The sequence below is a fragment of the Vigna umbellata genome, chromosome 6 (genome assembly GCF_029865625.1).
Source record: "Vigna umbellata cultivar VRB3 chromosome 6, Vumbellata_1.0, whole genome shotgun sequence".
NCBI lineage: Eukaryota > Viridiplantae > Streptophyta > Magnoliopsida > Fabales > Fabaceae > Vigna > Vigna umbellata.
Window position 1 is genome coordinate 2,552,036 of NC_142170.1, and position 15,255 is coordinate 2,567,290.

General features: G+C 33.3%; 2 pseudogenes; both read left to right on the forward strand.

Annotated features, from left to right (window-relative positions):
- Nucleotides 1-283: 283 nt before the first annotated feature.
- LOC124829810 (cytochrome b561 and DOMON domain-containing protein At2g04850 pseudogene) lies at nt 284-868 on the forward strand (annotated as a pseudogene).
- Nucleotides 869-10,194: 9,326 nt separating this feature from the next.
- Nucleotides 10,195-11,206, forward strand: LOC148196571 (uncharacterized; annotated as a pseudogene).
- The last annotated feature ends 4,049 nt before the right edge of the window (nt 11,207-15,255 follow it).

Sequence of the window (15,255 nt, forward strand, 5' to 3'; positions counted from 1 at the left end):
TACTTAGTTTCCTAGTAGGTATAAAATTATTTTAGGTTTAATGTCTCAATAGGTCCCTATTTTCGTCCCAAATTTGAAATAGGTCCCTGTTATTTTTGAAGTCTTAATTAGATCCTTATTTTTTTTAATTTGATGCAAATAAATCTTTTCCGTCAATTTCAGAAAACGGCGTTAAAGAGTGTGTGACGTGGCCTGTGTGAATGCAATTTTTTAATACTCAGAAATAAAGAATGAAGTAAATATAGTATAATTCATGGTGAAATTAATTAAACAGAGGGCAAATATGGAAAAACTTAATGTTTTTTTTCTGAAACATGCATCATCTGTGCAAGTGGGAAATCAAAATCAAATTGGGGGATTTTTCTATTCTAGGGCTCGTGTGGTGTCAGAGTTGGGAAAGAGTGATGATGCAGGAGTTCAACTGTTTGGTTTCGTTCTGGGGACGGTGGGGTTTGGCATCGGAATCCGGCTAGGGCAACTGTCGCCGGGAGTGGAGTATAGGCTTCACCGGAAGCTTGGAATCGGAGTGTTCTGCTTAGGGGCGTTGCAGACTCTGGCACTGTTGTTTAGGCCAAACACAAGGAACAAGTTCATAAAGTACTGGAAATCGTACCACCACTTTGTAGGGTACTTGTGTGTGGTGCTTGGGTTTGTGAATGTCTTTCAAGGATTTGAGGTGATGGGTGCAAGCAGGTCCTACGCCAAGTTGACCTATTGCCTAGGACTCTCTACTCTCATTGGCCTTTGCATTGCTTTGGAGGTCAATTCTTGGGTCGTTTTCTGCAGAAAATCCAAGGAAGATAAGATGAGGAGAGAAGGGTTCATTGCAACTTCTCACAAAGGAACTTCATCTGCCATTCACAATTAACGTTACTATTTCATTTCAACTTTTTACTCAATTTTTTGTATCCAAATCCAATGATTTTTCTATTCTAGGGATCTTTCCCAACTCTGACACCACACGAGCCCTATAATAGAAAAATCCCCCAATTTGATTTTGATTTCCCACTTGCACAGATGATGCATGTTTCAGCAAAAAAAACATTAAGTTTTTCCATATTTACCCTCTGTTTTATTAATTTCACCATGGATTATACTATATTTACTTCATTCTTTATTTCTGAGTATTAAAAAATTGCATTCACATAGGCCACGTCACACACTCTTTAACGTCGTTTTCTGAACTTGACGGAAATGATTTATTTGCATCAAATTAACAAAAATAAGGATCTAATTAAGACTTCAAAAATAAAAGAGACCTATTTCAAATTTGGGACGAAAATAGGGACCTATTGAGACATTAAACCAATTATTTTATCTAATTCAATATAAATCTTACAGAAGTATAAATAAATATTTGTAGATGTCAAAAGTTATGTTAATTTAGAATAAAAAAAATTATATATATATAATTATAATTGTATGTTATAAGAAAATGAAAGAAACTTACAATAAATTTATTAAAATTTATAATAATAATTTTAAAAATTGTATGTGTTATAATTTGATATTAGACCATAATATTACAGTGATAATATACTAGCACTAAATTATTTATGATAGATATATTCTATATTTCATAAGCAAACAACATATTGAAATTGATTAGTAATGTTTAAATTTGCATATTAATTAATATGTATCTCTATTTAATACAGGAAACAAGGTTAAAAAGTAAGTACTGATAAATTGGGTATAAATAATTAATATATTAACCGTACAAATTTAATTTTTTTAGAATATGTTTAATATCAACTTTTACTGAAATAATAATGGGTGATTTTTCCTTAATTTTCGTTCGAGGTACATTAATCTTACATAATATAGTGGACAATTTTTACTCTTTAAAGAAGTTTAAAAAAATTAAATATAAAAATGAAAAAAACAAAATAATTTTTGAAAAAAAATAAGAAAACTGGAGAAATATTAATGCAGTGTTCGCTTGAATAGAATTTTACTGTTCAAGCGCGAATGCAAGTGATGATTTCAGAATGCAGTCGTGTTCAGATGAGAGGAAATGCGAGAAAAGGCGAAGATGGATTTGCAGGATACCACTATTTTTAATCACCCGCGACTTTGAAGAGATTTGGAGAGATTGTGACTGAAATGTCACATATACCCTCAACCTATTATACATTTTCCTATATATATATCAACTTTTACGTAGAAAATCGATTCGCAAAAGCTTCATAACCGATTCCAACAGTTTAAAAACCTGAAGAACAACAGTTGATAGAAGCTTTTACTACTGATATTGTAGATTCACGAGCAAAGCTTGGCGTGGTTGCAGAGATTCCCTGAGCACTGAAGTTGCTTGACATAGTCGTTAAACAGGAAAGATTCCTGCACACACAGTCATAAAGTTCAAGCGGTTTTGACCATGAGCAACTTAAATAAGTGGTTGGTGTTGGGTAGTTGTTGTGTTTATTGAGCGATCATGAGTTAATATATTGGTCCCTTGAGTTGTCTGCGAATGTGGTGTTCAAAGTCTAATGTGTTGGGTTTCTTCCATTGACGATGAAGAGCAACGGTGGTTTCTTCCATTAACGACGAGGAACAAGGTCTGAGGTGAGGTTAGTATTGTCGTTTGTTGGTTGTCCAATTTTCTTGTTGTTTTTGAGTTTCAGGCTTGTAGATGAGGACGACGAAGATGTTGATGGCATGAAGAAGAAAGTATGAAATGTGATCTGCGTGTTTTAAGCTGAAGAAGACGATGAACAGTGGTTGACGACGAAATTGAAGGCAGCGTATTCGGTTCCATAGCTGGAGTATTCGGTTCCAGAGCTTGGAATCATTCACACACGAGTTGTATCCGGTTCCAACTCATGAGTATTCGGTTCCCCTTTGTCGCAGATCTCGTAGAGCCTCGCGTATTCGGTTCCCTCTTCTCCACAAGACCTCCGTATTCAGTTTCATGAAGGCTATCCAGTTCCCTGGTTGTGTGCGATGCGGTGTATTCAGTTTCATCATGTTCCTTCGACCATGACAGGGAAGCTTGGCCTGGAGCTGGAGGCCGACTGAAGTGTTACGAAAGAGCCTAACCTGGAGAAGCTCCATTCCACCATTGCAGACAGCTCCATTCCATCGTTGTTGCAGTAGTAGAAGAACCTGGAGAAGGAGACGCTGGAAAAGATAACAAACTTGGAGAATGCAGAGAAGAGTGAATCATCTCCCGTGCATGCATTGGAGTAGATATAGGTGGGTGACAGATGAGCACCCCTAACCCTTTGTTTGTGATGCAGGTGTTCATTTGTTGGAGGTCTTGTGAGCGTGGTGGAGATTTGGCAAGCAAGTAGAGCATTTGTGTGTTGTGTAGGCTAGGCAAGGTGGTAGAGGTTCATCAACAACATTGTGTATGTGATTGGTATTGTTTGTAACTTTGTTTGTTGATAATGAAAGGAGTTTATGATGTGTTTGACAGTGTAAAAAGCCTTGTTTACGAATATTTATACACTTGCATTGTTAGGAAAGAGCTGGCTGGGAGGTTGCTTGTGAAGGTGGGGAATTGTGGTGCATCACGCAGTCAAGTAGTACATTTTAATGTAACATCGAAAGTTGTTTGAAGCTTTGTGTGCATTGTCGAAGCATTATGTTGTATAATAATTTGATATAATTATGTTTGCAGGTTTGGTTTGTTTTAGGGTGATAGTTATCTTTGTAATTTGACATTTGAACTTAGCATCTTACCATTGGAGAAATTGCATTTGTGATTGGAGAATCTGTGAGTGGCTTATTGCTTAATCCCGCTTCAAATCTTTATACATCTTCAAGAGGTTAGTGTTATACAGTCCTTGTTTTTAATAAATATATGAATGTGTGAATCACTGGTGCTTATTTGTATGTTTATGAGGTTGAATATATGAATGTAATGTATTATGTTGATCCATCTTCAATTTTAAAGTTATGGTTACGGTTATGATCTAAGCATTTTTCTTTGCTTGTTGTTATTTTTAATCTTCAATAATTTGTTATGACTTACCTTGTTATTGTTTGCATTTATGGTTTTGTTGAAGATATTGTGAAATGGACTCATCATCAACCAAAAGGCCTAGAAAAAGTCGTAAGGAAAAAGAAGCTGTAATTGAGCTAGACGATGCAGCCTATGTCAGACCATCTGTTGCAGAACAATTAGATCAGTGTCGTTTCTTCAGTCACAGCCATCAGATGGAAAACTATGTAGCTGAATTCTGCACAAGGAATATTGTTGTTCCAAAAATAATGAATTTCGAATCATTTGTCGGTTCAGGGTTATTTTTCCAACATCATCTTTTATTTCAAGGGGTGGTCGAATTTCTGACATTGTAGGGACCCTTCTATCCGGATTTAATCAAAGTTTTTTATTCAAATCTGAAGATTTCTGGAAATGGATATTTGCTCAGTGAGGTCAATAAGAGAAGGATTAGATTGAAACCTGCTGATTGGTTGAATGTTGCTAATATGAAGTATGAGGGTCAAAAATTGTGTTACTCAAATATCCTAGACGACTTTCCATATGACCGGGAGATGGCATTAGCTACTATGGTTAGACCAAAAATGCAGGGTCACCGTGTTAAAACGGTTGGTTGTTTGAATATTAATGATAGACTTCTGCATTATGTTATTGTGCACATGTTGACTCCACGACCTGAGAATTTTGCAAAATTATTGCAGGAGGATATCTTTATGTTATGGGTGCTTAAAAATAATATAGTTATCAATTGCCCTCATCACATCATGCAGTATATGCTTAAATGCACGGTCGGTGACACACCCCTACCATACGGTGTCCTTATCACATAAATCATGCAATATTGTGGAGTACATGTTGATGCCGATGTCATCACTCATATTGGGACCAAACATCATTTTTCAATTACTTCTTTGAAGAGGTTGAATATTGTTAATGTCCACGGTGTTTGGCAACACGACGTCGGTGATGATGACGACGCAGACCAACCACACCATCATGAAAATCTTGTGCAACCTCCTTCACATCTTACAAATACTAATATGATGAGTGAAATGTGGGAGGGGGTACAAGACTTGCAACAGAGAATGCAGGGTATGGAACAAATGCAAGTGAAAGTTCAACGGATCGAAGATAACTTAGCAAACCTATCCCTCCACATGAACCAACAATTTGCTCAGCTGAATCATAATGTCAACTTAATTCTTCATCATTTAGATGATTAGGATTGCTTACTATTCCGTAAATGTATTTTACGACTTTTTTTTCTTACATTTCGTATTTTTGAATGTTATTATGTTTGACATTAGTTTTCATACTTCTATTTATCGTGTAAATATTTCTTTCTTCAAAATTAATCAATTTCATTTCCATAACAAATAAATTCATACTACTTGGTATAAAATTATATTACAAATCAATACTACATTTAAAAATAAATTCATTTTACTAAATATTAATTTTGTTACTATTTATAAATAATTTTTATTTAATATTTCAATTTTTTACTCTTTACAAACTTTTTTACAACTAAATATAACATTAACAAATAACATTTTATATTACTTTAATAACTAGGAGCATTTTGATAATCTTTATTTTACTAATTATACAATTTTTTTAAATCTGTTACATCAATCAAATCCTACACTAATTCTTATAAACTTTATTTCAAATTCACTCTCAATCACCTCCAAATTCACTCAAACAAATAACAAATAAAAAAAAATTACTCTTAAATTTCCTGAAATCCAAATTAATCAGTCTCTTTCATATCATCTTCCACACGTCTAAAAATTAACAAAGCATAAAATACTTATTTTTTTATGGTAAGTGGTGAGAGAAAATATGATGATAAGTTTTCCGGAAAGGGCATTAAATGATGTGACTAAGGATGAGACAACCAAAATCAAAATCGGTTTGTGTCGGCAAATGCGCGTACGAAACACGTCGACGTTTTTTTTTCAAGTTTCAGTTTGAAGTAGATATCACAAACTTCAAATAATTAGCAGATAACGTTATCGTATTAAATTAAATTAAAAATATAGTAGAAACTTATTAACTAGTATGATTTTGGATATTGGATAGTAAACTAAAATTAATTATTGAAAATTATATAAAACTATATAAAAACTCATATTTTCTGGTAATATCCGACTTGCTAAAATTGATGTGATTACAATAAGAAAATATAATTGTAGTTATATCTATATCTATAATTATAGTTATATCATAATTATATATATTATTTGTTTTTCAATTTTATCCTTTTAATTATTATTTTTAAATTTTGAATAATTTAAAAATATTTAAAAAATTAAAACACACGCGATAGTTGTATTTATGTTAATAATAAATAATTAAAAAATAAAATTTATTTCTTAATTGAAACGAGTGCATCTTTTGGACACCTATTTAGATGCAATTAATGTGGCCCTTTGAATTAGATTTACCGTCAATTTAAATAAACTAAAATTCAAACATCAACATAAGAATTATATTTTAGATTAAAACATGATATATAAGTTTTCTTAATTTCTTAATAATGTTTCTACTCTCTTTTTTCTCAACCATGAGTTAGAAGTAGTAGAAAATAGAAATATACTAGTTTAAAAGTATTCTTAAAAATGTTTTCTAAATTTCAATTTCTCTTTAAAAGTATTCTGATATAATTTTGTTAAATATATGAGTTTGTTGGTTAGTTTAGTTTAGTATTCGGAATATAAGATTCAAATATTGATTTAATATGTATTTTAAATGAATAAGAGATGAAAGTCTATAATTAGAAATTATAGATATTTATCTTTTATTTCAATTTAAAATCCTATATATTTTTAAAAAGTATATATATACATGTGAAAATATTCGAAAATACACTAAAAGGATGTGTTTTTACATAACTTTCAAAAAATTGTCACAAATCAACGCAAATAAATTTGTAAAATGACAAACGCACTGTTAAAAGTAGATTTCGCAAGAGTAAAATATGGTACAATATCATTAATATATATTGAACTTTCTTATAGAATATCATCACATTGGTAATAATCTATTTTGTTTTAACAAGTAGTGGTAGGAAGTATCTTTAGTTCGAAACTTCAATTCTTTTAGCTCTGTTCGTTTGAGTCGATTGTCCTGTTCACGTGAATAAGGGAGGATTGATTTAGAAATTCTACGTTGTTCGTTTGAGGCGATTTGCGAAGATTTGGTCGGACGTAAAAGCGGAGATTTGTGAGAATACACTGTGCATACAATCTCGCCTTAGGTGCGCGGATTTGCGAAGAAATACCATACAATGACTCATTTGCCCTGGACGTATTTTATGAATTACGCACTGTTAGCAAGGTTATTCCATTTTCATTTTCAGTAACCGCATAAAAGCATATGAAATAAGTTAAAATATAAAGACATGCACTGTGCTTTCACGTGAAAGAAGGCATATACCGTGGGTTCAAGAGTAAAGTGGACTGTGGGCATGTGAAGACCAGCTTGTATTGTCCTGGGAATGGCAATGTTGAATTTAAAATTTGCTTTTCCAGCACATTGTTGAAACGAGATTCCCTGTATGATTCGCTGTTTGACACAACCATTCACTATCATTGACTGCAAAGGAGAGAATAGTGGCAAAGTTGTTTGAAGCAGTGTACATAAAGCATGGACGCCATTAATAAGTTGTTGGGAAGTAGATAAACAGCCAAGTGAAAAGAGTTTACTTTAACCAGGTTTGCCCGAGTGTGTGTGGTGAAGTATTGAAGTCAGAGTGAGCAGCTGTGTGGAGGAGAGGTAATGTTTCTTTCCGTTTTGATGTGGTTGTTGCAGGTAGAAGCATTGTGGTTTACTTGAAGAGGTAGAGAATGTTGAATGAAGGAGGAAGAATGTTGTTGAGGACGATGAGGAAGAACGTTGTTCATGATGATGACCGAGTGGATGAAGCTGGCAAGCGTGGAAGCAGTGGTTGAAGAAGTTGAGTTGGTGAGGGCTGTGTATTCGGAAAGAAGAAGAGATGATCCGGGAGGTCCTTTCCGAAGGAGAAGTAGTGGGCGTTGTCCGAGTATAGAGTTGCAAGAAGTGAGGCGTAATCGGTTACAGGGAGGCGTAACCGGTTACAACTTCATGAACAGCAAGCCTTAATGCCGTATTCGGTTACAGGTTGGTGTAACCGGTTACGCCTTGATCCAGCTGCTTATTCAGTTGCACCGTGGCTTGTCTGGTTGCATGCAGGTTGTGGTGTGTGACTTATTTCGACTTCCATGTGTGCATTCCTTCCTCCGTCGCAGTCATTGGTTCACTCCATTCATTTACGGAAGCCATTGGTTGTTTATGGAAGTGATGCCAGCGTTGGGGTTACGCACACCTCAGACAAAGAATGGGAGGAGGGACAGCAGGGACATGTCTTCCATGGAGAAGAAGATCAAAGTTTGTCCGGTGGTGGAGAGGTTCATGGGGATGGTTGTGGAAAGGAGGAGGACGAGGGGGTGTTGAGCTTTTGTGGCAAGGGTTTGAACTTGTACATGTAGGATAAGCCCGAGAGTGATTTGGTTTTTGTTAAGCAACACCCTAACCATTTGTATGTGTTGCAGGTGTATGTAATTGTAAGGTGCATTTGGTAAGCTACGTAGGTGCATAGCATTGGTAAGCTACGGAAAACTCACATGTGTAGTAAACATAGTTATGTATATGTCTACTTTCATAAGGTGTATCTCAGTTTCTTTATATTGTTGTTGTTTCACACATTGTTTGGCCATAAGAAGACCATTTTTCACATCTGGAGAAGTATCCCAGAACGTGCAATACTCCTTTGTGTACCTGGTGCTTTTTGAAGGAGCAACTTTTGGACATGTATTGGTATAAACAAACAGTTTGGTCATGTTTCTATCTTTTTGGTTGATGAAGACTATAGTGTTAATGTTTATAACTCTCTTTTTATGTAATTGCAGTTGTATTCGGAATAAGGTCATGTAGGAGGGAGGGTCACAATCTTTGACCAAGAAGGAAAACAGGTCAGGGATTAAAACTTGATTATTGATCCATTTCGTATATAGTTCTATTGTTGAAGACAATGTTGTTCTTCCCATAACATGTGTATGTTAGTAATGATGTTCGTCCTATGCTTTCATTACAGATTTTTGAGGTGTGAAAAAATTGGTGGGTGTATGTTAATAATTTTGTATCGGTACCTGGTTCAGTTTGCTAAGTTGGTGTGTTAAATCAGTCAGCATAGTGAGTTGAAGGTAGATATTTAATATTGTTCACAGTTTCTTTTAACCATTATATTACATAAGTTATTGATGTTGTTTTTTGAACAGGTTTGTTTTTTAATTGTCACTCAATTTATTTGAATATTGGAGGAAGCAAAGTAGTATGTGATTGGGATCATTATAAATGTGAGTGCGTACTGAATCTAAGCTTAAGTCTTAAGTCTTGGTGAAAAATACTCAATTTAAAGATTGTCAAGTGTCTTGAATAGGTATGTTTCATATTATTACATTTAATTAATATGCATGAATGTGGATTATTAACTTAATGAATATGATGTATTTTGTTTATTTATGATATGAATGCATGAATATTGTTAAGTAAGATATGAGATATGATTACGTGCATATATGAAGTTAATGATGTTGTTGGTTTTAGTTGTATGTACAAATGACATTGTTAATAGTATGTATTTTGTTAAGTAAATATAGATGGAAGGACAATTAGATTTATCATATTTGGACCGTGAAGATATAGATGATGATGTGGTCGGTGTAGACTTCAATATTATCGCATTGATATGTCGAAACCCCACATGTACGAAGAGGTTGATGGGACTGCCACCACATAAGCGGTGGAACAAATTATGTAAAATGATATCGGGCGGTGACTGTTAGGAATTTCCATACCTGACTTACTTGTATTAGTATTATATGAAATTCTGTATCAGTGATGTAATTATGAATTATTATATTTCTATGCTGGATGTAATTATTTAGTTATATTATGTTTCCGATGTAATGATTTGTTCTTATGTGTTCTTATTTGTTGTAATTATTAAATATAAGTAATATCTTATGTTATCCTTTGTTGTTGTTTTAATAAAATGATTTGTTGAAGAAATTGTCAGATGGCCTCATCATCAACAAAAAGGTCAAGAAGAAGCCGTAAGGGAAAAGAAACTGTCACTGAGGCAGAAGATGCACCCCATGTAAGATCATCTGTAGAGGAACAATTAGATCAGCGGCGTTTTTTTCACTCACAGTCATCAAATGGAAAACTATGCAGCTGATTTCTATACAAGGAGTGTAGTTCCTCCCAAGATAATGAATTTTGATTCATTCACCGGTTCAGGGTTATTTTTCCAACAGCTACTTCTATTTCAAGGGTTGAGCCAATTTGTGACATTACAGGGACCCTACTATCCGGATTTAATCAAAGTATTTTATTCAAATCTAAAGATATCTGGAAATGGATATTTGCTCAGTGAGGTAAATAAGAGAAAAATTAGATTCAAACCTGCTGATTGGTTGAATGTAGCTAACTTGAAGTACGACGGTCAGAAATTGTGTTATTCAAATATCCCAGACGAATTTCCATATGACCGCGACATGGCATTAACTACTATGATTATACCAGATTTGTAGGGTGGTCAAGGTGTTTTAACGGTTGGTTGTTTGAATATCAGTGATAGGCTTCTCCATTATATTATTGTGCATATGTTGACTCCAAGACCAAGGAATTTTGCTAGGTTATTGCACGAAGATATTTTTATGATATGGGTGCTTAAAAATAATATAGCAATCAATTGGCCTCATCACATCGTGCATCATATGCTTAAATACAAGGCCAGTGACACACCCCTCCCATATGATGTCCTTATCACACACATCATGCAATATTGTGGAGCTGACGTCTCAGCCGATGCCAGCACTCAAATTGGGTCCCGACATCACTTCAGTATCAATTCTTTGAAGATGATGAAAATTGTATGTGTCAATGGTGTTTGGCAACACGATCTGGATGATGATGAAGAAGAAGATCAACCACACCCTCATCAAAAACCCTGTTCAGCCTCCTCCACCTCTATCAAATGCTAACATGATCACTCAAATGTGGGAAGGAGTACAAGACTTGAGAAACAGAATGCAGGGTATGGAACAAATGCAGGTGCGGGTTCAACGTATTGAACATAACTTGGCAAACCTTTCCCTAGACATGAACTGCCAATTTGCTCACCTCAATCAAAATGTGAACTCGATTCTTCACCATTTAGATGATTAAGTTCATTATATTTCCCATTATGTCCTGTGATATTATAACTTGCTACTTAATTGTGGTTGTTTGATTAATGTTAATCATTCTCACATGCGTGACAAATAAATTGATATCACTTCGTACTAAATTATATTACAATTTAATTCTACAATTTAAAATACATTCATTTTACTACAATTTAATTTTCATAATTTTTAAACATTAATTTTAACAATTTTTCATAATTTTTTTCTCTTTATAAACATTTTTACAATTAAATATAACATTACAAAATAACATTTTATAATACTTTTATAAGTAGGGGCAATTTGGTAATCTTTATTTTCTACCAATTAAACAAATTTTTAAAATCTATCACATCAATCAAATCCTACACTAATTCTCATAAACTTTACTTCCAAATCTACTCTCAATTAATCACAAATTCACTCAAAAAAACAATAAAAAAATTACCCTCAAATCCACTCAAATCCATTCAAATCATCTCCTCCAAATCATCTTCCCCAAATATCCCAAAAGAACACACCCTTAGACTTTCCCTATCGAGGAAATCAATTTTTAGGTCCTTGTACGGTCATAAAACGTGTTTGGTTACACGTCTTTGTTTGGTTTTTTCTATATTTAAATTTTGAAAACCATAATATTTAAATAACAGTCTTATCTTATACGTGGCTTGATGACGACGTACCCTTTAATTTTAATTTTAATTTTTCAAGTAATTACTTTTCCAGTATTATACTAAATTTCAATAATTTAATATAAAAACTAAGATAGTAAAATGACCTCAATGTCTGTATTTAATTTCTGAAGTTGGTCTAAAATTAGGTTTTTCAGTCATTTGGGTTTCTGCAGGTTAATATACTATTATATCCATAAAAATCTTTCATCCCATGCTGCCAACACTGTACAAGTAAAAGAGTTATGTGGATTCAAAATTCAAAATGCATTTTTTATGATCAAAAGGTTTTCTCCGTTTCTTAGTCGGCAACTTTTAAAAAAATGGGCAGTTTATCTCATAATTTATAAAAATGGTATAGTTGACTTTTAGTTTAGAAATTTAGGGTAAGATGATTTTTCAATTGAAATCACGATTAGTAATGATAATTTTTTTGTTTTGGTTTCTTCTTCAACAACTTTTTTCTCTTTGTTTAGGTGATTAAGATAGACTATTTTATTTGTTAAATATTTATCTTTTGGCATATCCAATCGCTTAGACGCTTCTTTCTATAAACAATATTTGGTTAAGTATTGTCTGATAAATTTCAAAACATGGATTACTAGACAATCTAGCTTCTCTTAGACGATTTTATCTCAACATATGGCTCACAATACACTCTTTCCTTTGTCTTTTATCAAGAAGAGGTTTAGTTATGATGTGACGTGCTCTCTCAAGAATTGAAAAAACTAGACTAAAGCCTCTTTCATCTCACCTTCCACAATCACGAAGGCCAAAGGAAATATGTTTTGGTTCCCATATTGAGCGAGTTCTATGAGCAAGTCCCATGACATCTTTCTATTAAAAATGTGTTATCTATCTGTACAGTTGGTTTGTAGTAATTAAACCCTTTGATGCATGCTCCAAAAGCCTAAAATACTTGTTCCATAATATAACAAGAAGGGTCAGATACACCATCAACTACTATGGGAAACCACTTATTTGAATTATTGTTCCTGGGTTAGTTTCTTTAAAAGCTTTTAACCACCTTGGTAGTTCGTTGTACGAGTCTTCTCAATCTCCAAATTCTTTAGCAAATGCCTTTTTGTTTAGCATTCCAAGCTTTTTGATATGAAACTGAATAGTTGAAGCGATTTTTTTCAGCTACCAAACTTTGTATTGTAGTTGAAGGGTTTCTCTTCACAGAGTTGTGCACAATTAATGCCATGTGGTTTGAATCAAGATTGATATGATGCAAATATAAAGTTATAGATGAACACATATGTGGTGCGTCAATCTTTTGTATTTTCCAGTTAAAACTTAGTTTGCTATAAGTAGGATGTAACATCATTGGCAACTTTTGTTGTATTCGACACATTGAGAAATATATGCATCCGATTTTGATTCAATAACCATAAGTTTGTACTCATTTTCAATATGATATTGCTTTAGACATGAAAGTGTCGATTCCTTTGAGTCAAACAACATGCCTTGGATTAGTTGTTGGTGAGTTTCCTTAAATGTATTTGTATTCAACGGCGAACACAATTCACAACTGCCTTCATCATAACCAACTGAATGAACACCAATGAGTTGTTGGATAGTGGATTATGTAAGCAACCTTGATAAGCCTGGATGTTGGTGTCTAAAAACAACATCCAATTCATTTAAGTGATTTTTTGAACTTCCTTTCTTAGATAGGTGAGTTCCCTCATCATTTGTGGTATTTAGTGCGCCAAGAAATACCTTACTTCATTCAATTGTTGAGGCCAAAGCTCATATAGGTTGTTTTACATGTGTTTTTGGGTGTTTTTTTTCATTTTTGAGTTGGAGGAATGAGTTTATCAGTCATTGGTGGTGTTTAGTGCATCAATGAACACCTTAACCCATTCAATTATGGAGAAAAAGACCATATAAGTGGTTTGAACAAAGTTAGGTGAAGTCCTTCAGCAATGGAGGGCAACTTAGGCCCTAGTAATCAATTCCATGGGTCTTGTAATCGATTACCAGAGACAACGGAGCAGTTGTACAACAAGTTCAACATGACTTCCCAACTGGGAGAACTGAGCTCCCCAAGGTTATTTTTTCTATCCTTTTATGTGATTTTTTTCATTTTTTTTTGGCTTGGAAGAGTGAGTTTCTTCATCATTAGTGGTGTGTAGTGCATCAAAATACACTTTGGCCCACTCAATTGTAGAGAAAGAAGCCCATATAGTTGGTTTGAACCAATGTAGGTGAAATCCATGACATTGGTGCTCATATTATTTTAATGTCATATGATTGTTACCTATCTTCTCATCATGGAATATTAATGGATTTCACAACTAATGATGAGAAAAGTCACTCATCCAAGGAAGAAAATTGAAAAAATCAACCAAAAATACACCTAAAACCTCCATAGGGAACCACCTTCAACTTTCTATACAACTACTCTATGTGCTTCTCGTAATCAATTACAAGACCTCTACAATAATGAATTTTGATGATTTTTGCTCAACAAATTTATAAAAAAATTGTCATAAATTATAACTATATCACCTTTTTAAAATTTTATGAAAAAATTGTGAAGAGTCATCAACTTTATTGAAAAGTCATCCGGACATATAACGAGTTATTAAATCTGAAAAAAAGTCAACTATCTGTTTGTGTAAATTATGGAATAAATTACCATTTTTTAAAATATGTCCAAAGTCCTTTACATTTTTGTTTAAAGGAACTTTGTTTTCGTCTGTGAAGGTCTCCTTCATCAAAGGGTCTTCTTCTTATTCTGTTAGGATCTGCTTTTAGGTATTCTTTATCCCCACTTGAGTTTGTTCCTTTAAGGTCTCTTTTGTTCGTTGTTTAGAAGGTTTAATTTTTATTATTTCCCTTTTAAGTTTGATTTTTATCATTTTTATGAATTTTTTTATGTGGTTATGAAATCTGAGAAGAAAGGCCTTTGGGTCATGTGAGAATTATGAATGTTTCCAAAGGTCCTTCCGGGGTTTAGTTGTCACAGCCGCCGGTGTTGCTGTCTCTAACGTATGTATATATTTTGTTCTAATTCTTACTTTTGTATAATGAATTACTTATCGGTGTTGTTAATGGGCTGAATTTCTAACGGTAAGAGAAGCGACATTGCTATAGTAAGTTTTTTAATTATTTATTACGAGTGTAGAATTAATATATTTAGACAATTTTTGTTTGTGAATTTTTCTTTAAATATTAATGGTACAATCAGAAAAGAATTTTAATTTTAACTTAATTTCAAACAAATTAATTTATAAAGAAAAGTTTGCAAAATAAATATATATATATATATATATATATATATATATATATATAATTAGTTTTATATTTAGTCGATATTTAGTGTTTAATTTTCTGGGTAAAGAGTGAGAATGTGATACTTGATGTTATG